Consider the following 23,449-nt stretch of genomic DNA (forward strand, 5'->3'; position numbering starts at 1 on the left):
TCTCCGTAACGCTATGACGCTTACCAAATAACCCTGTGACGAAACGCGCCGCTCTTCTTTGGATCTTCTCTATCTCCTCTTTCAACCCAACCTGGTGCGGATCCCACACTGATGAGCAATACTCAAGTGTAGGTCGAACGAGTGTTTTGTAAGCCACCTCCTTTGTTGATGGACTACATTTTCTAAGGACTCCAATCAATCTCAACCTGGCACCCGCCTTACCAACAATTAATTTTATATGATCATTCCACTTCAAATCGCTCTGTATGCATACTCTCAGATATTTTACAGAAGTAACTGCTACCAGTGTTTATTCCGCTATCATGTAATCATACAATAAAGGATCCTTCTTTCTATCTATTCGTAATACATTACATTCGTCTATGTTAAGGGTCAGTTGCCACTCCCTGCACCAAGTGTCTATCCGCTGCAGATCTTCCTGCATTTCGCTGCAATTTTCTAATGCTGCAACTTCTCTGTATACTACAGCATCATCCGCGAAAAGCTGCATGGAATTTCCGACACTATCTACTAGGACATAATTATATATATATATATATATATATATATATATATATATATATATATATATATATATATATATATATATATACACTCCTGGAAATTGAAATAAGAACACCGTGAATTCATTGTCTCAGGAAGGGGAAACTTTATTGACACATTCCTGGGGTCAGATACATCACATTATCACACTGACAGAACCACAGGCACATAGACACAGGCAACAGAGCATGCACAATGTCGGCACTAGTACAGTGTATATCCACCTTTCGCAGCAATGCAGGCTGCTATTCTCCCATGGAGACGATCGTAGAGATGCTGGATGTAGTCCTGTGGAACGGCTTGCCATGCCATTTCCACCTGGCACCTCAGTTGGACCAGCGTTCGTGCTGGACGTGCAGACCGCGTAAGACGACGCTTCATCCAGTCCCAAACATGCTCAATGGGGGACAGATCCGGAGATCTTGCTGGCCAGGGTAGTTGACTTACACCTTCTAGAGCACGTTGGGTGGCACGGGATACATGCGGACGTGCATTGTCCTGTTGGAACAGCAAGTTCCCTTGCCGGTCTAGGAATGGTAGAACGATGGGTTCGATGACGGTTTGGATGTACCGTGCACTATTCAGTGTCCCCTCGACGATCACCAGTGGTGTACGGCCAGTGTAGGAGATCGCTCCCCACACCATGATGCCGGGTGTTGGCCCTGTGTGCCTCGGTCGTATGCAGTCCTGATTGTGGCGCTCACCTGCACGGCGCCAAACACGCATACGACCATCATTGGCACCAAGGCAGAAGGGACTCTCGTCGCTGAAGACGACACGTCTCCATTCGTCCCTCCATTCACGCCTGTCGCGACACCACTGGAGGTGGGCTGCACGATGTTGGGGCGTGAGCGGAAGACGGCCTAACGGTGTGCGGGACCGTAGCCCAGCTTCATGGAGACGGTTGCGAATGGTCCTCGCCGATACCCCAGGAGCAACAGTGTCCCTAATTTGCTGGGAAGTGGCGGTGCAGTCCCCTACGGCACTGCGTAGGATCCTGCGGTCTTGGCGTGCATCCGTGCGTCGCTGCGGTCCGGTCCCATGTCGACGGGCACGTGCACCTTCCGCCGACCACTGGCGACAACATCGATGTACTGTGGAGACCTCATGCCCCACGTGTTGAGCAATTCGGCGGTACGTCCACCCGGCCTCCCGCATGCCCACTATACGCCCTCGCTCAAAGTCCGTCAACTGCACATACGGTTCACGTCCACGCTGTCGCGGCATGCTACCAGTGTTAAAGACTGCGATGGAGCTCCGTATGCCACGGCAAACTGGCTGACACTGACGGCGGCGGTGCACAAATGCTGCGCAGCTAGCGCCATTCGACGGCCAACACCGCGGTTCCTGGTGTGTCCTCTGTGCCGTGCGTGTGATCATTGCTTGTACAGCCCTCTCGCAGTGTCCGGAGCAAGTATGGTGGGTCTGACACACCGGTGTCAATGTGTTCTTTTTTCCATTTCCAGGAGTGTATATATTAGTGTAAAGCAATGGTCCCATAATAGTCCCCTGTGGCACGCCAGAGGTTGCTTTAACATCTGTAGACGTCTCTCCATTGAGAACAACATGCTGTGTTCTGTTTGCTAAAAACTCTTCAATCCAGCCACACAGCTGGTCTGATATTCCGTAGGCTCTTACTTTGTTTATCAGGCGACAGTGCGGAACTGTATCGAACGCCTTCCGGAAGTCAAGGAAAATGGCATCTACCTGGGAGCCTGTATCTAATATTTTCTGGGTCTCATGAACAAATCAAGCGAGTTGGGTCTCACACGATCACTGTTTCCAGAAATTATGTTGATTCCTACAGAGTAGATTCTAGGTTTCCAGAAATGACATGATCCCCGGGCAAAAAACATGTTCTAAAATTCTACAACAGATCGATGTCAGAGATTTAAGCGTATAGTTTGTGCATCTGCTCAACGACCCTTCTTGAAAACTGGAACTACCTGTGCTCTTTTCCAATAATTTGGAACCTTCCGTTCCTCTAGAGACTTGCGGTACACGGCTGTTAGAAGGGAGGCAAGTTCTTTCGCGTACTCTGTGTGATAATCAAAAACGCAGCTTGATAATTTACGATAAGTTAACCACAATTATGTACATAGACAACTAAATACTGAATTATTCAGAATTTCATGAAATACTGAGAAATCAAATGTTTGCTGCCTGTAGAAGCCGTTAGATAGGCACCCTCCTACAGTACTCCGTGCCTATTTTAACCGTTTAATAATATGCGAGGGACGTCAATACGTAACGCAACACTTTTTTTTTCTCGGCCGGTTTCGGATGAAAAAAGGTGAAACATTGTGCAACATTCCCGCTTCAGCTCCTACAGCTGCATGAAGTTTCCATAGTGGTGGCGTTATACGTAGCTTTGAAAATGGCGTCCATAAAAGGAGGTGCGTTCCAAGACGAGAATTGTCAACGAGTTTCTTTTGGCAGAAAACCAGAGCAGCGCAGATATTTTTAGGCGCTTGCAAAATGTCTACGGAGACCCGACAGTGAACAAAAGTAAGATGAGTCGTTGGGCGAGGCGTCTGTCATCACCGCAACAAGGCCGCGCTTACTTGTCCAGTCTCCAGCGTGGCGGTCGGCCGCACGCAACTGTGACTCCTGCAATGGTGGAACATGCGGACACTCTCACTCGAGGTGACAAACAGATCACAAAAATGGTTCAAATGGCTCTGAGCATTATGGGACTCAACAAAAAAAATGGTTCAAATGGCTCTGAGCACTATGGGACTTAACATCTGTGATCATCAGTCCCCTAGAACTTAGAACTACTTAAACCTAACTAACCTAAGGACATCACACACATCCATGCCCGAGGCAGGATTCGAACCTGCGACCGTAGCAGTCCCGCGGTTCCGGACTGAGCAGGGACTCAACATCTTAGGTCATAAGTCCCCTAGAAGTTAGACCTACTTAAACCTAACTAACCTAAGGACATCACACACATCCATGCCCGAGGCAGGATTCGAACCTGCGACCGTAGCAGTCCCGCGGTTCCGGACTGAGCGGGGACTCACATCTTAGGTCATAAGTCCCCTAGAACTTAGAACTACTTATACCTAACTAACCTAAGGACATCACACACACCCATGCCCGAGGCAGGATTCGAACCTGCGACCATAGCAGTCCTGCGGTTCCGGACTGCAGCGCCAGCACCGCTAGACCACCGCGGCCGGCCAAACAGATCACAGTCAAACATCTCGCTGCTCAACTGGACCTCTCTGTTGGTACTGCTGACACACTTGTCCACCATTTCGGGTACTCTGCCATCTAACAAAGAGCAACGAAGGACCATCTGTGCGTAAGTGCTTGCGCGTTATGAGAGTGAGTGCGACACTTTTTTTTCTCGAACATCGCCACAGGCGATTAAACATACATTACCGGAAACAAAATGGCAGTCCATGGAGCGGCGCCACACCACGTCTCCTTCGAATAAATGTTCAAAGTCGCACCCTCAGCCGGTGAAGTCATGGCGACGGTCTTTCGGGAATCTGAAGGGTGTATTCTGTTTGATGTCCTCGCTGGTGATGCAATGATCAACTCGGAAGTCGTTTGGTTTCGTTTAGTTATGTCAAGTTCCGTAGATCATTTCCACGATTATTTTATCGATATGGTGGGGGACAAGTCAGACTACAAGATATACAGGGTGAGTCACCTAACGTTACCGCTGGATATATTTCGTAAACCACATCAAATACTGACGAACCGATTCCACAGACGGAACGTGAGCAGAGGGGCTAGTGTAATTGGTTAATACAAACCATAAAAAAATGCACGGAAGTATGTTTTTTAACACAAACCTACGTTTTTTTAAATGGAACTCCGTTAGTTTTGTTAGCGCAGCTGAACATATAAACAAATACGTAATCAGTGCCGTTTGTTGCATTCTAAATTTTGATTACATCCGGAGATATTGTAACCTAAAGTTGGCGCTTGACAGGATGTTCGACGGGCGTTTCATAGGACGTGGAGGACGCATAAATTGGCCAGCCCGTTCTCCTGATCTTACACCTCTGGACTTCTTTCTGTGGGGTACGTTAAAAGAGAATGTGTACCGTGATGTGCCTACAACCCCAGAGGATATGAAACAACGTATTGTGGCAGCCTGCGGCGACATTACACCAGATGTACTGCGGCGTGTACGACATTCATTACGCCTGAGATTGCAATTGTGTGCAGCAAATGATGGTCACCACATTGAACATCTATTGGCCTGACATGTCGGGACACACTCTATTCCACTCCGTAATTGAAAACGGAAACCACGTGTGTACGTGTACCTCACCTCTCTTGGTAATGTACATGTGCGTCAGTGAAAAAGACTAATAAAAAGGTGTTAGCATGTAATGCGCTGTTCCAGTCTCTTCTGTACCTAAGGTCCATCACAGTTCCCTTTGGATCCCTACGTAATTCGGTGTTCTCCGATACACACGATCGAACAGCGGAGGAGTGATACTCAAGCGTCAACTTTAGGTTACAATATCTCCGGATGTAATTAACATTTTACAATGCAACAAACGGCACTGATTACGTATTTGTTTATATGTTCAGATGTGCTAACAAAACTAACGGAGTTCCATTTTAAAAAACGTAGGTTTGTGTTAAAAAACATACTTCCGTGCATTTTTTTATGGTTTGTATTAACCAGTTACACTAGCCCCTCTCCTCACGTTCGGTCTGTGGAATCGATTCGTCAGTATTTGATGTGGTTTACGAAATATATCCAGCGGTAATGTTAGGTGACTCACCCTGTATATGCACGGTGATCCATTGATCGTGACCAGGCCAAATATCTCCCGGAATGAATGTCAAACGAAAAAACTACAAAGAACGAAACTTGTCTTGCTTGAAGGGGGAAACCAGATCGCGCTGTGGTTGGCCCGCTATATGGCGCTGCCATAGGTCAAACGGATATCAACTGCCTTTTTTTTTAAATAGGAACCCCCATACTCGTGTAGAACGTAAAGAAATATGAATGTTTTAGAAGGACCACGTTTTTCGCTCTGTGATAGATGGCGCTGTAATAGCCACAAACGTATAAGTACAGGGTATCACGTAACTTTCCGCCAGGCCAATCGGTATTTGCTTCGTGACACGTTACCCGTGTTAAAATGGACCGTTTACCAATTGCGGAAAAGGTCGGTATTGTGTTGATGTATGGCTATTGTGATCAAAATGCACAACGGGCGTGTGCTATGTATGCTGCTCGGTATCCTGGCCGACATCATCCAAGTGTCCGCACCGTTCGCCGGATAGTTACGTTATTAAGGAAACAGGGGCGCTGATGACCTCCACGTTGAGCGCCCATAAGCCCCAACACACACATTTAAGGAAACAGGAAGTGTTCAGACACATGTGAAACGTCAACCACGACCTGCAACAAATGATGATGCCCAAGTAGGTGTTTCAGCTGCTGTCGCGGCTAATCCACACATCAGTAGGAGATAAATTGCGCGAGAATCGGGAATCACAAAAACGTGGGTGTTGAGAATGCTATATCAAGATCGATTCCACCCGTACCATATTTCTATTCACTAGGAATTGCATGGCGACGACTTTGAACGTCGTGTACAGTTCTGCCGCTGGACACAAGAGCAATTACGGGACGATTACAGAGTTTTTGCACGCGTTCTATTTGGCGACGAAGCGTCATTCACCAACATCGGTAACGTAAACCAGCATAATAGCACTATTGCGCAACGGAAAATCCACAATGGCTGCGACAATTGAAACATCAGCGACCTTGGTGGGTTAATGTATGGTGCGGCACTATGGGAGGAAGGAAAAAATTGGCCTCCTTTTTATCGATGACAATCTAAATGGTGCAGTGTATGCTGATTTGCTACATAATTTTCTACCGAGGTTACTACAAGATGTTTCACCGCATGACAGAATGGCGATGTACTTACAAAATGATGGACGTCCGGCACATAGCTCGTGTTCGGTTGAAGCGCTATTGAATAGCATATTTCATGACAGGTGGATTGGTTCACCGCATTTCTTTCCCCGGATTTCTTTCTGTGAGGAAAGTTGAAGGATATTTGCTATTGTGATCCACCGACAACGCCTGACAACATGCTTCAGCGCGTTGTCAATGCATGTGCGAACATTACGGAAAGCGAACTACTCGCTGATGAGAGGAATGTCGTTACACGTATTGCCAAATGCACTGAGGTTGACGGACATCATTTTGAGTATTTATTGCATTAATGTGGTATTTACAGGTAATCACGCTGTAACAGCATGCGTTCTCAGAAATGATAAGTTCACGAAGGTACATGTATCACATTGGAACAACAGAAATAAAATGTTCTAACGTACCTACGTTCTGTATTTTAATTTAAAAAACATACCTCTTACCAACTGTTCATCTAAAATTGTGAGACATATGTTTGTGACTGTTACAGCGCCATCTATCACAAAGCGAAAAAAGGTCTCCAACTAAAACATTCATATTTCTTTACGTACTACACGAATATGTATTAAAAATTGGGGTTCCTATTTAAAAAAACGCAGTTGATATCCGTTTGACCTTTGGCAGCGTCATGTAGCGGGCTAACCATAGAACCATCTGGTTTCCCCCTTCAAGTTAGACAAGTTTCGTTCTTTGTAGTTTTTTCGTTTGACGCTTATTTTGTGAGATATTTGGCACAGTCACCATCAATGGACCACCCTGTATATATACACACACATGAATAGTGCTAATATTAATATTACTGAAATTTTTAGTTCTACACATGCAGCAACATTTAGAGGTAAAATTATTTTATACCAGTTCTGAAACAGAAACTCGTCCATGCTGTAGAAAGAGTTGTCCAAAGGAAATGATTGTAAACTAGATTTAAAACTTGATCTGCTACCTGCCAGACACTTTATGTTGTTGGGAATATGATCAAAGATTTTTGTTGTTGAATAATGTACTCCTTTTTTAGTAACTGACAGCTTCAATAACGGATAGGAGAGGTCATTTTTCCCTCTAGTGTTGTACGTATGAACATCACTGTTCTTCGCGAATTGAGATGGATTATTTATAACGAAATTCATTAACGAATGTATGTACTGTGATGGTGCAGTTAAAATACCGGACTCCTAGAATAGGTGCCTACATGACGTCCTTGCGTGAACACCACTAATTATTCTCGCTGTTCTCTTTTGTGCAATCAATTCTTTGTCTAAGTGGTGAGTTACTCCAGAAAACTATTCCATAAGACATTCTTGAGTGGAAATATGCAAAGTATGTTACGAGGCTGATCTGTTTATTACCAAGACTAGCGATTATATGAAGAGCGAAAGAAGCTGAACTTAATTGTTTGAGAATCTCAGTAATATGCTTCTTCCAGTTCAAGTTGTCGTCAATGTGAACACCCAAAAATTTGGAGAAACCTACCCTGTTAACTGAGCCCTGTTCATATGCTACATGAATTGTCGGTATGACTATTCGAGGTACAGAATTGGATATAGTGAGTTTTTTTTTCAATATTAAGGGAGAGTTCATTTTCTGAGAACCACTTAATAATTCTTTGAAAGACATCCTTAACAATATCGTCATCTGCTTTTTCTGGAATGGGATTTGTTATAACACTCGTGTCATTTGCAGAAAGTACTAGTTCTGATTGCTGAACGTTAAGTGAGAGGTCATTCGCATGAATAAGGAAAAGCATAGGACCCAAAATTGAATCCTGTGGGACCCCCTTTGTGATAACTCCCCATTCACTAGAATTTAACACCCTCCCAACATTATTTGTGTTATTCAGCACAACGTCTTGCTTTCTGTTCGTTAAGTATGATTGAAACCAGCTGTGTGTATACCCTTCAATTCCATAAAACCTGAGTTTTTCTAAGAGTGTGACATGATCCACACAGTCAAATGCCTTGGAAAGGTCACAAAAAATACCAACTGGCGATAATTTGTTATGTAGGGCTTGTACCTATTTGATGGTTAAATGTGTAGATAGCATTCTTAGTCGAGTAACCCTTCTGGAATCCGAACTGTGACATGCTGAGTAAATTATTTTCACTTAAATGTGAGACTACTCTTGAATACATAGCTTTTTCGAATATTGTAGAAAATGAAGTAAGCAGTGAGATTGGTCTATAATTATTTGAGTCACTCTTGTCCCCTTTCTTATGAAGACGTTTGATATTTGCGTATTTCAATCTGTCTGGAAAAATTCCCTGTGTCAGCGAAGCATTACATATATCACTGAGGACTCCACTTATTAAATTAGAACAACACTTCAAAATTCTGTTAGGGACTCAATCAACATCACATGAGCTCTTGTTTTTCAGTGTATATATAATTCCCTTAATTTCAGTGGGGGATGTTGGTGCTATTTCTAAAGGCCTAAAGTCCTGCGGATGGACATTTTTAACATACCTTTTTGCTTCTTCAGCTAAAGCCTTTAACCCTATTTTTGCTACTACACTTAGAAAGTGATTGTTAAAAATACTTGCAACTTGTGAATCACTCACATCATTTAGCTTTATTGCTATGGTATGCTGTGCACTGTCAGGCTGCCCCGTCTCCCGTTTGACAATATTCCATATATTTTAAATCTTTTTATCCACATTATTAATTTCTGTCAGAACACATAAGCTTCGCGACTTCTTAATGACTTTCCTTAATATATTACAGTATCTTTTTTAGTAAGCAAGTAACGTCGGATCCTGACTTATTCTGGCCTGTCCATATATTTCCCTCTTACACGATATCTTAATTCCCTCAGTAATCCATGGCTTACTTGACTTTGTAATGGCTTTTTTGGACAACATTTCATGTAAGCAACTCTTCTTAGGAAACTGACGAAACGACTTCAGCGTATTCGTCATCACAAAAATGCAAACGAACTTCTCCTTCTCCACTACATCGCAAGACGCCACACAAGTTTGAACACCGGACAGGAACTCACAAAACTTTATTGGAGTGTTCTTCATCGTTCACCCTGCAGACCGGATCTCGCGCCTTCCGCCTTCCATCTGTTTGGCCCAATGAAGGATGCACTCCGCGGAAAGTACTCCGTAGCTGATGGGGAACTTTTTGAGCAGTAGGACGTTGGTTACATCGTCGACCAGTAGACTGGCATCATGCCGGCATACAGGCACTCCCAGTAACGTGGCGTAAAGCCGTCGGATTGAACGGTAATTATGTTGAAAAATAGAGGTTTGTAGCCAAAAGAGTGGGGAATTATGTGGTGTATTGGAATATTGAATTAAAGCAACCTGCTTTCAGAAAAGAAATGCTGAGTGTGACTTCAGTTGCCTGAGACTGCAGACATGTGAGAGTGTGCTGCGTTTGCATGAGTGTGTATATGTGTGTTTTTCCTCTTATCCTGACGGGCCTTACTGGCCAAAAGCTATACCTGTGACAATCTTTTTGTAGTGCCTATCTGCGGCACAGTATCTCCGCTGTATGTGAGTAGCAACTTTCATTTTCACAATATTGTTACATTCCATCTTGGATTTTCCATTCTTTAGCGTTTTGCATTACTTATTTAATGTCCCCAGTATATAAACTACTGGCCATTAAAACTGCTACACCAAGAAGAAATGCAGATGAGAAACGGGTATTCATTGGACAAATATATTAAACTAGAACTGACATGTGATCACATTTTCACGCAATTTGGGTGCATAGAACCTGAGAAATCAGTATCCAGAACAACCACCTATGGCCGTAACAACGGCCTTGATACGCCTGGGCATTGAGTCAAACAGAGCTTGGATGGCGTGTACAGGTACAGCTGCCCATGTAGCTTCAACAGGATATCACAGTTCATCAAGAGTAGGGCTAGTGAGTAGTGAGTATTGAGACCAGCCAGTTGCTCGGCCACCATTGACCAGACGTTTTCAGTTGGTGAGAGATCTGGAGAATGTGCTGGCCAGGGCAGAAGTCGAACATTTTCTGTATCCAGAAAGGCCTGTACAGGACCTGCAACATGCGGTCGTGCATTATCCTGCTGAAATGTAGGGTTTCGCAGGGTTCGGATGAAGGGTAGCGCCACGGGTCGTAACACATCTGAAATGTAACGTCCACTGTTCAGAGTGTCGTCAATGCGAACAAGAGATGACCGAGACGTGTAATCAATGGCACCCCATACCATCACGACGGGTGATACGCCAGTATGGCGATGACGAATACACGCTTGCAACGTGCGTTCACCGCGATATCGCCAAACACAGATGCGACCATTATGATGCTGTAAACAGAACTTGGATTCATCCGAAAAAATGACATTTTGCCATTCGTGCACCCAGGTTCGTCGTTGAGTACACCATCGCAGGCGCTCATGTCTGTGCTGCAGCGTCAAGGGTAACCGCAGCAACGGTCTCCGAGCTGATAGTCCATGCTGCTGCAAACGTCGTCGAACTGTTCGTGCAGATGGTTGTTGTTTCGCAAACGTCGCCATCTGTTGACTCAGGGATGGAGACGTGGCTGCACGATCCGTTACAGCCATATTATAAGATGCCTGTCATCTCGACTGCTAGTGATACGAGGCCGTTGGGATCCAGCACGGCGTTCCGTGTTACCCTCCTGAACCCAACGATTCCATATTCTGCTAACAGTGATTGGATCTCGACCAACGCGAGCAGCAGTGTCGCGATACGATAAACCGCTATCGCGATAGGCTACAATCCGACCTTTATCAAAGCCGCAACGTGATGGTACGCATTTCTCCTTCTTACACGAGGCATCACAACAACGTTTCACCAGGCAACCGCGGTCAACTGCTGTTTGTGTATGAGAAATCGGTTGGAAACTTTCGACATGTGAGCACGTTGTAGGTGTCGCCACCGGCGCCAACCTTGTGTGAATGCTCTGAAAAGCTAATCATTTGCATATCACAGCATCTTCTTCCTGTCGGTTAAATTTCGCGTCTGTAGCACGTCGTGGTGTAGCAATTTTAATGGCCAGTAGTGTATGTAGACTGAAACGAAGAGTGAAATTTTGTCCCAAGGCCAGAAATCAAACCCAAGTCTCCTGCGTTCGAATCCTGGCCTTGGAACAAATTTTCATTTTTCCCTTTTAGTCTGCGTATAATCGTATACCATTATAGATGTCTGAGACCTGAAAAGGACTCTGAAACCAAATAATTTCATCCGAATAAATCTGGATACAGATTTATTATTTATAGAAATTGTTTTTATTTTACTGAGTTCCTTGTGATAGTCTTATTGGGACACTGAGATAGAAAGGTAATGGTAAATCACGCGATGGAATGCAGCATGTTTGTGGGCTGTTGGATGTTCGGAAGAAGCTGGGATAAATGTGTCAGTAAAGGAGTCTTTCCGGCAGAGTTTTAAATTTATTGTTGCTATTTCCTGTCTTCAAGATGACATCTGGGAAATTAATGGTGGAATCTCCTAATTAGATACTGACCTATACGTTATTATGCCACTAGTTCATGTTTTGCTTCTTGAGTTATCTTTCCACATACGCAGGTCATCATCGACGTTTGTGTACCAATACACTTGTTTTGCCAGTGATTCACTGTTAAGAAAACCAGCTAAAAATCGAGTGCAAGCTGGCCAACACACGAGCCGGGAGAGTGAACTGATCCCTTCATACAGGGTGCTGTAACATACCCATCACAAACTTCTATCAGGTAGAGTGTACTGAGTAGATAATATTTTGGACATACCGTTTCCGTCATAATTTGAAAATATGTTATTAACGCGAACAATTAACAAGTAATTTATTTGGCGTGACCCAGTACTTCACTTGTTTCATAATTCTACCCATTAATAACTAAAGAAACAAGAAAGTAAACTTAATCAGTTTTCACCGACACCTGCTTACAGCTAAACTTCAACCGTTTTTGCCCTTTTAAAAGGAGGGTCAGCATCTGTAAGGTTCGATGTGGCGACCACCAAGTTCAGTGCACACGTCGTACCTACGAATGACGTTGTGGTACACACGTTCTATCGCACCTGATGTCTCTCGAGTCTGCGCTGCAGCGATGACAACTCATGCTACAAGTTCTTCTTTTGTGTCTACAGGTGTCTCATAGACCAAATTCTTCGTTCTACCTCAAACAAAAAAGTCCAGTGGAGTCACATTCGGTGATAGTGGAGGTGATGCGACTGCACCACGTCAGCCTATGCATCTGCGTCCGAAGCGATGGTGATAGTCCACACTTTCCACGTTTTCCCAAACAGGACGTGAAGAGTGAGTGAATGCACAGTCATGTTGAAACCACATGTACTGACGGACTTTCAGTTGCACAGCGTCCAACAACTCGCCCAACACTTGTTGTAGGAAGATCATTTAGATGAGACCCGTGAACTTTGGTGGAAGCATGTATGGTCCAGTCACATGATCTACCAGAGTACCTGCCCACACATTGGAGCCAAATCTGTGTTTGAATCCCTGGACATAAGGTGGTATGTGAATTTTCATTTGCCCAGACATGGCTTTTCTGAGGGCTGAGAACACAGTCGCTAGTAAACTTGCATTCATCTGTGAAGAGGATGCGCCGTGGAAACACTAAGGGCTCGTTGATGCAGCGTCACAAAAACTGCGCACAGAAGTCAAGGTGTGGTGCAAAGTCAGTAGGCATTAGTGACTGTATCCTTTGGAGATGGTCGTGTGAAACATACGCGATGGTGCTGGGAGCAACGTCGATCGCAAGCGCAGTTGTTCGTGTACTCGGAGGCGGGTTCTCTTCAACGTGGTGCAGTACAGCCTCTTCTAACCCTGCTGTACAGCGTCTCCTTGGAGGACCACAGCCACGCCAGCTGACGGCGGAGGTACCCTCTGGAAGTTCTGTAATTGTAGTGAAAAGGGTGTACGATGGCGTCGGACGTTGTGGATAACGATCTCGTAAAAGCGACCAGCAGCTCTTCTATTACCGTGAGCTTCGCCATACAGAAGGAGCAAATGTACTCAGCCAGTGACAGCGCGTGAAGTAGGCTCGAACCAGATCAGAGAGGTAAGAGAGACGCCAAATGACAGCCGATCGGACATAAGAACCCCTCACCATGACCAGTCTGTTGCATACCTAACTAGAAAACATGTTTTCAAACGGCTGTGGCACGGAAACGGTACATTTCCGGAAATGGGTTCCGGTTCAAAATATTGTCTACTCAGTCCACTCTAGAAGTCCTAGAAGTCTCCAATGGGAATTTTAGAGCACCCTGTATAAACTTTCGGTAATTAAAATGAGATGACTGGGTATCAATCAGTCTCCCAAGACGTTTTCTCTGCTTACATATCATCAAACTTTTCCAAGGTCTACAACTGCAGAGTGTGTTTTTAATTGATATTTTTCAACTAAAGATCTAAAATCACATTGATTTTCTGTTAAAAATTAATGTTAATTCCTGCGGTCTATTTACAACAATCTTGGAATATAGTTTACACCCTGACTTTAACAAATTGATTCCTCCATAGTCTGAGCGAGGTGTTGAGTATCCTACTTTGTAAACGTGAGCATTAAAACTCTGCACGAGCACCTCAGTTGTCTTAAGGAAAGCTAGTAATCTAAGTTTCTGCATGTCCACTCTTCTGATAGAAGGTTTGAGTGACGTTGGCCGTTCACTCATGTGACAAGATGGAAACACCTACAGTTGTCCTTATGATGTTATTTATTATAGGGCTATCGTCTCAGTGCTTCAGTAAATCAGTTTCGGACCTTAACTGACGCTGAGTGCATTAAATCCAATCGTATACACGATTCCATCAGTGGTCAACATCTATGAACTGGTTTTCGTAGACTAACTGTAACAGCTATGTTTCTCCTCTAACCATCAACTACCAAGTAGTATAAATTCTCTCATATACTCTCAGAGACATGGTGCACAGCGAGTGGCAAATAACGTAAAACAGTTAATGTTAGGACAGAGCAAATTAAAATTAAGAAAGTGTAATTTTTGAGATACAACGCAAGCAAACTAGTGGAAGATCTAATGTCCGTCCAGGAGATCAAAGTTGTAATTGCGGCATCTAAGGAAGCTTTCAATAGGAAGATAAAGTTTACAAAGCTAGATGAAAAGCACAGGAAAGTAGCAGCCAAGTGGAGTGTGGCACTGTAGGGAGCTGAAATAAGGACCACGAGAAGAGTGGACAAAGGACTTGAGAAGTGTTTGCGATGCATGTATGGAGGAGAATGGAGAGGTATATTTGGGTTCAGAGATTGACCAATGAAGTCCTGGAAAGAACAGGGGTGAGAAGCAGACTATGGGAAGTTATAAGAAAAAGAAAGAAGAACTGGCTTTGTCGCATGTTACAAAGGACTATTTGATGGGGAATGCACTGGAAGGATTAGTATGTGGGAGAAGAATGAAATAAAGGAGAAGATACATATTGTGGAAAACAATAAAGGAAACTGAAAATATGTGGAAATGAAGAGAGCTGCAAGTGGCAGAATCACCTTGTGAAGAGCTACCTTTGGGGAGAACACACAGTAGTAACACCTGTCAGGGGCAACAGCCTTTCTGTTCTCTGTATTTATGAATCCTGTATGTAGTTCCTACATCCCAACAGCTTCGATGTCGTAGTTACTGTTTTCATTTTCCTCTTCCTTATGTGCTTCATCTGGGCTGTACCCCTTGGCAGGTGTTATTTAAGAGCACAAGAACAAACTAACTTTTGAAATGATGCGGATTTATTGGTTATTGTTCGTTGAATGCTGTTAAACGTAATGTAGATGCGGGTAATCTACATATTGCTCCTCTGAACTCGGTGAAATTTGGCATCAGGGTCACGAGCACACCTTCACTTGTGCATATTTTAAGGAACTTCTGCGCGTGCGCAACTGGCGTGACGTTATTGCCTTACAGGCCAGATACATACAGATTTCATAAATAATGTGCACGGTTCACAACGTGCACTTCCAGCCTTCACCACTCACCTGCAAGTTTACTTCAACACCACCGCGCGGCAGCACATTGCAGCAGACATTTATCCACGTTCACTTGGCGTAAATCCCACCAGGTGGTAGCACACTCCACAGATATGCCAATTCACTCACTATATACATCAGACGTCAGTACATGTTGTAGTTATACTGATAGGAAAACCTGTTTTGAGGGATTCTGAATGAGATATAACACATTAGGTTTTGGATGTTATGATGCAGTAATCCGTTTGAGGCGTTGACAACCGTGAAGCACATTATCGTCGATTGTGAGACTGTAGCATTTATTCATGCTTTTGACATCTGTTGATCTTATGGCGGGTCAGGTTTATCTGTACTGTAGGCCCACATTGTATGTATGTCTGAACATTCACGAAAAGCTCTCTCACTGGTTTCTCTGATATTCACTTTTATATGGGGGCGGGGGGGCGGAGTGTGGGGAGGAGAGGGGGGGGGGGGTTCGAAGACGGTGAGCTTTTGGCCCCTCTAACTCTCAACGCCACATTTTTATTCTAGTCAAGTGACCTTGTTGGTAGATAGTACTACTTGTTTAATAAGTTCGCAAATGGCAGTTTGTCTCTGTAGCTGGTTGTTTACTGTGCAGGTATCGGCTTTCTGTGCCGTGTCAACTCGAACTCTGTTGAACCTGTATAAAGAGCTAATACAAAAAGAGGTTAGCCGCAAAGAAGTAGGGCCTCCCAGATCAGGTCCGTTGTCTGCGAGAGTGACGAAATCAAATTAGCATGATTACAAACAAACATTCAACAAATATAAATAACAAATATAGTGTATAATAAGCGTAAGTTGTTGTGTGGGTGAAACGTAAGAATGCCTGTTGTTCCGCCAGGAAGTTAATTTGTTAACTAATACACGAATTGGGGATCCTGTACACTCGTCCGAAAATAATAAAAAAGCACGGAAACTTCTACTCACTCAAAAGCGCGAAACGAAGAGTAGCGAAAGCTTAAACATTATTTCGTTCTTGTCTTAAGCTGTACTTAATTATGCACAAAACAATAAAATTCCGTAAAAACAGTTCTTTTTTCTTGCTATCAATTCTGTTTTCAGTATTTTTGTTAGTCTCTGTCTATATTTGTCTTTTAGTTATTCTTTAATATTTGTATGATCTATTCCTATTTTTTGTCTGTATCCTAGATATTTATAGGTATCTGTTTTTTCCATCGCTTCTATGCAGTCGCTGTGGTTATCCAATATGTAATCTTCTTGTTTAGTGTGTTTTCCCTTGACTATGCTATTTTTCTTACATTTGTCTGTTCCAAAATCCATATTTATATCACTGCTGAATACTTCTGTTATCTTTAGTAATTGGTTGAGTTGTTGATTTGTTACTGCGAGTAGTTTTAGATCATCCATGTATAGCAAATGTGTGATTTTGTGTTGGTATGTTCCAGTAATATTATATCCATAATTAGTATTATTTAGCATGTTGAATAGTGGGTTCAGAGCAAGGCAGAACCAGAAAGGACTTAATGAGTCTCCTTGGTATATTCCACGCTTAATCTGTATTGGCTGTGATGTGATATTATTTGAATTTGTTTGGATATTAAGTGTGGTTTTCCAATTTTCATTACTATGTTTAGGAACGGTATCAATTTAGGATCTACTTTGTATATTTCCAATATTTGTAGTAACCATGAGTGGGGTACACTATCAACAGCTTTTTGGTAATCAATGTATGCGTAGTGTAGCGATCTTTGTTTAATTTTAGCTTGATATGTCACCTCTGCATCTATTATCTGTTGCTCTTTACATCCTTGTGCTCCTTTGCAGCAGCCTTTTTGTTCTTCATTTATAATTTTGTTCTGTGTTGTATGTGTCATTAATTTCTGTGTAATGACTGAAGTTAATATTTTGTATATTGTTGGTAGGCATGTTATGGGGCGATATTTTGCTGGGTTTGCTGTGTCTGCTTGATCTTTAGGTTTCATATAAGTTATTCCTTGTGTAAGTTTATCAGGGACTGTGTATGGGACTGCAGTGTAGCTGTTAAATAATTTAGTTAGATGTGAATGTGTTGAGGTGAACTTCTTTAGCCAGAAATTTGCTATTTTATCTTTTCCAGGCGCTTTCCAATTGTGCGTAGAATTAATTACTCAGGTGACTTCATGTTGCAAAATTATCACTTCAGGCATTTGTGGTATCATCTTGTATGTGTCTGTTTCTGCTTGTATCCACCGTGCATGTCTGTTATGTTGTACCAGGTTTGACCATATGTTGCTCCAGAAGTGTTCCATGTATGTTATGTTTGGTGGATTGTCTATTTTAATGTGTGTGTTACCTATTGTCTGGTAAAATTTCTTTTGGTTTGTGTTGAATGTTTGGTTTTATTTCCTTCTTGTTTCACTTTTTTTTGTATCTTCTAAGTCGTTTGGCCAATGCTTGTAATTTCTGCTTCTTTTCATATAATTGCTCTGTCGCTTCTTGTTGTAAGATTTTACCTAACCTTTTCCGTTTTTGTCTGATATTTCATTTCTTATAAATTGTGTTAGCTGTCCGATGTCTTTTCTCAGTTTTTCTATTCTGATCTGTAGCCTGTGTTATTATTATTATTATTATTATTATTGTTATTGTCAGCGGCTGAAGTTGTATAAATATGGTGATAAGCGTAACTGTTATACAGCAGATCCTATTAATTTCGCACTCGCATATTTATCTGAATTTAAAAATTTATAAACACCCAGAATGCGTAAATATGGGCTGCCTCTGACTATAACATAGATTTTCATAACGTATTGTTCTGTTTGGAAACATAAGGAGAAGATGGAAAATCGGGAACACCTATGTAGAAGATACTAACAGCGTTACGTGAAAGGCATACGCCTCTCTCAGTATTCTTTATTAATTATTCTGTCTGTTTTGGAGCATCATTCGTCCATTTTCGGGCGGTTCTCAACTAGGCTGTTTATGTTTTCTTTATGTAAGTTTGATGTTTATGTTTTCTTATTGGCAACGTTACGTAGCGCTCTCTGTATGAAAATCACTGGCTGTGCTGTGTGCAGTATGTGGCTAGTTTGCATTGTTGCCTGCCATTGTTGTCATGAACTGCTATAGCTGGATGTGAACAGCAGATTGCGTAGCATTGGGCAGTTGGAGGTGAGCCGCCAGCAGTGGTGGATGTGGGCAGAGAGATGGCGGAGTTTTGATAATTTGTAATACTGGATGTCAATTAGGAATATTAAGGTAAATACATTGTTTGTTCTCTTTTGCAATTTTCACTTCACGCTACTTGTACAATTTGTCCCACTGAGAAACTGTTACCATGCAACAATGTTTGAAGTTAAATATCCAGTCGAGAACCAAGAGAACTTATTTAAACAGAAATTACGAATGCATTGTTATTGCGAACAGACGACACAGTGTTGTTATTTATACATTCCTCCTTGTTAGTTGCACGATTACGTAACGAATATACGGCTTACATACTTAGAACATATACCAGCACTGCTAATGAAATTTTCATGCAACATTTTGGTTTGCTTGAGAGTGGATTCAGGATTTGAGGTGCTTTCTGTGAAATGCCAGATGACACAGTGGTTAGTTTATGTGACAGCTACACGATTTTATCACGACGCTGCTAATGCGTGACAATTTACAATGTTGCTTTTGCGGTGTATCTGTTTTATATCTGCACAGTTTTTTCTGAATTCTTCTATAAAGTGAGACATGTTTTAGTGGTGACTTTTGTGGTATAGGTACAAGGAAACAGCCTTTTCTGTAGCACAACAATATGTTACAGCACAGTACTTTCTTCATCACGGCAATAAGCGTAATAACTAAGTTATCTATACGCAAAGCATTTCACTTTTGTGTATCATGAGGTAAGTACATTGACTTCTGCAGAACTTAGCTTTCGGAGGACAATAACTACGACACTTCCCAGAGATTATCTTACAGCAAGACGCATATTTAGCGCTAAAGGACACATATTTGAGTGATTAATTTTGTACTTAAAACATTTATTTTTAAAGATTTTTGAATTACAAAGAAGGTTTTTCGTGATACATTTCATTCCATAGCTGTAATCTGTAACACCTGAGTGTGTAATTACAATAAACCTCAGGGGGGTACACGCCTACTTTGTGTACCATGTGTTTGGCAAGCACAAGGAGCCCTAGCTAATATGGTATTTGCTTATACAATTTAACACATCGATACCATATTTCTCTAACACATAAATTACACAGCTATCTGATCATTTAACAGAGAAACAAACATCTTTTTACTACGTCAGTGACACATGTTTACGCAATTACAGAGTTGGATTACTTCACACTTAAGAAATTGTACTTTGTCTGTACTTTGTGAACTGTTCATATTTTTTCGGAACCATTGTGATATTATGAGAGCTTTGAATGATGTATTTGGTATGAGATCATGATTTTTAAAGTACGTTTGAGGTAGATGACACTACTGAAATGAGCAGAGAATTTTCTTTAGGTTTTGAAACAATTGCAGAAAGCTACGACGTTTTTGAGATTTGACTGAGGTGTTATGATGTTATTATTACGACGACGATGTGTATTATGCTGTTGAGGTATGTTTACGTCAATAAGATGATGCTACCATATATGAGGAAGGTGATTACCTGTTTATATGTATATGAATAATGAATAGAAGATAGGGACTCTTGACTTGTGAAAAAGGTTGTTGGAAACCAAGAATCGTACTTTAAGAGTTATGAAATGTGTGTGTAAATGCGTGAATGAGACTGTCACTGCAGCGGAAACTGCTGTCGTAAATATTTCCGTAAGAAAGTGACCACCTGCACGTGCGTCGTCGGCACACAGCTGTGTCAGACACCTGGAGAACAAGCCATTAGAATGAGGGCCTTTCCGGAAGCACAGGTAGAAAAACAAAAAAGGGGTTAACCATGCTATTGACAATCCTTTGTAGAGGGCATCGCTAATGCGACACGCTCGTTACTTGAAAACATATGATTTTTGTAATGCGTTGTGGGCACACAGCTGCGTCAAACACCTGGAGAACAAGCCATTAGGGTGTGCCTTTCATCGCTAATGCGACACCCTCGTTACTTAAAAACATATGATTACTCGCACTTTGTGCTAATTATTGAAATGCTTATGAATTGATGGGAAATATTCGTACATCTGCACACCTGATTATGACAAGTGTCTTTCTCCGAGAGTTGAGTGCTACTGACTTACGAAATGCCACATGACTATTGAATGATATTTTTATGCTTTGCTTTTCATAGTTGCTTATTTCATTTAATATCTGGTTTCCAGCTGTGTTGCAGCATTAGTTTTACAAAATAAACTGAGATGCATTTGCTAATGTGAACTCTTTCTGTCAACAGATCTATTAAATAATTATTTTATGATCCACATTCTTTAAAAAAGGAGCACTTGGAAAGGGAAGAACAATAAGAAGGAACTAGTAACAGTAACACATAATTTTCTTTTCAAGTACATGGTAATATTTTTTTTTACAATAAGTTGTTATGGTGCACCACTTTAATTACATAGACATTAAGATGTGAATAGACATTTCCCTTGTCTGCACTGTTGTTTTTACTGTAATATTTTTTCTGCTTGAGCTATGTCATGTCTAGGTATAAGTTGCTACTGTTTGCCAGGTATAGTGTTATTGAATTTGACTTTTGCTAATTTCTTAATGCTGCTTGCTTCGCAAATCTGCGTTTTTTTTCATTGCTGTTTATATTAACTGTGTTATGTGATGCTGCATTGCCTCGTCCCTTGGTATATATATCTGAGCTCAGTAGATTTAAGTTAGCTTAAGAGGGGGTAGACTATATAAGAAACTGACGATGGAGAATAGGTAAAGAATGCAATGCGAAGTGATATGAAAAAGATTGGGCCCAAATGAGTATTGTACAATCAGAAATAATATGAATAGAATACAGGAAGGAGGTATAGATAGGACTTTTTGGGAATAATGATGAATGAAGGGAGATCTCCGAGAAGTAAAGAAAGTTTTGAAAATACTGCAGTAAAACAAACCCTGTCCTTTCCTTCTATTATTCCGCTATATGTTTGTGTACCCTTGTGTATTTGTGTTTTTCCTGTCTTTATGTGTTTAGCTGATGAGAGCTATGTTGTAGAATTTTTCTAATACTCTGTTATTTTCTTTGTAATGATGCTTAGACATTATTTATTCTGTTTTGTTTTAATGCTCATGTGTGAAATTGATGTTTCGAAAGTGATTCTGATCTTTTATTTTTGTACTCATGTCATCATTCCTGTAACACTGATGTATATGTTTATTTCTATTCTTTTGTAAAGCCCCTATTACTACAAATGTTATCTGTATTGTTATGTTTTTAATGATGTATTTTGTACCTTTGTAATTGTATTCTTACGTCATAAAATTGTAATTGACACCAGTTCATCATATTATTAACTTGTAAGCATTCATTTCACTGCACACTTTTCTGTTGGTCATACTATATGGACACTATGTGAGAAGTTGGGACTGTTAGTGTTTGCACGTGTGTTACTAATTCAGCAAGGGACTGGATAACAGCATTGCTGGTTCTAAGGACAATTCCAAAAACTTTGTGAGTGCACAAGTGGTGGTTATGGACTTGCTCTATTATCCGCAAGACTCTTCAATGGTGATTGTGCACCTGCACAGTCGCAACAGATGGCTGCTGGCCATCTCTACAAGGACTACAGTTGGTCTGCACCTCTGGTGGCCCACCAATACCACAATCTCTACCAGGACTACAGTGGGTCTACTCTGTGATGACCTACCTACCAATATTCTTCGAAACGTCGACTGACTCTGCTGTGGGTTTGCTCTGTTGTGGCCCATTACCTGTCAGCATGTCAAGAGTCAGCACTGTCTTACCGTTGGAAGGACAATACTACTTCTTCAAGACTGCATGGAAATCCACTACTTCCGTGTGCATTGTATTTTACTGCTCAGACTTTGAGCAAACAAACTGCAGGTTTACTCTTATGATGAATGATCAGGACTGTCTTTATTGACTGTGAAAAAAATTTTAGCTGTTGACCAACATTGTATCAATAAGTGTGTGCATTTGATATCTTTGTTATTGTAATTATGAAAAATTTTATCAAATCTTTATTGGCCACTGCCCAAAAATATTTTGTAAAATTTTTTTGTGGGGAGCATGGGGGCTATGTAAGTAGGCTGTTTATGTTTTCTTTATGTAAGTTTGATGTTTATGTTTTCTTATTGGCAACGTTACGTAGCGCTCTCTGTATGAAAATCACTGGCTGTGCTGTGTGCAGTATGTGGCTAGTTTGCATTGTTGCCTGCCATTGTTGTCATGAACTGCTATAGCTGGATGTGAACAGCAGATTGCGTTGGGCAGTTGGAGGTGAGCCGCCAGCAGTGGTGGATGTGGGCAGAGAGATGGCGGAGTTTTGATAATTTGTAATACTGGATGTCAATTATGAATATTAAGGTAAATACATTGTTTGTTCTCTATTAATATCTTTCATTTGCTAACCACCCCTATCAGTAGTTAGTGCCTTCAGTAGTTTGAATCTTTTATTTAGCTGGCAGTAGTGGCGCTCGCTGTATTGCAGTAGTTCGAGCAACGAAGATTTTTGTGAGGTAAGTGATTTCTGAAAGGTATAGTTTAATGTTACTCAGGGCCATTCTTTTGCAGGGATTTTTGATAGTCAGATTGCGTTGCGCTAAAATTATTGTGTGTCAGGTTAAGCACAGTCTTGTACAATTGTTCTAAGGGGACGTTTCATATTGTACAAATTGTTCTAAGGGGACGTTTCAAATTGCAAATGAATATAAATTCACCTAAAGAATTTAAAATTACAATTATTCCTGTAAAAATAAAATGTTTGTATAGATAATTATATGACAAATGATAAGCCACCAGCCTCCAATTTTACTTCGGCCACGGTACATTTTAACTATTATGAAGTGTGACAGTTAAACTTTCATTCTAATTAACTTCGGTAGGTCTATTCACATCACAACTGATTTCAAAGTATACAAGTTACCACGTGTCGGAAACATCCTGCCGACTT

The sequence above is a fragment of the Schistocerca cancellata genome, chromosome 9 (genome assembly GCF_023864275.1).
Source record: "Schistocerca cancellata isolate TAMUIC-IGC-003103 chromosome 9, iqSchCanc2.1, whole genome shotgun sequence".
NCBI lineage: Eukaryota > Metazoa > Arthropoda > Insecta > Orthoptera > Acrididae > Schistocerca > Schistocerca cancellata.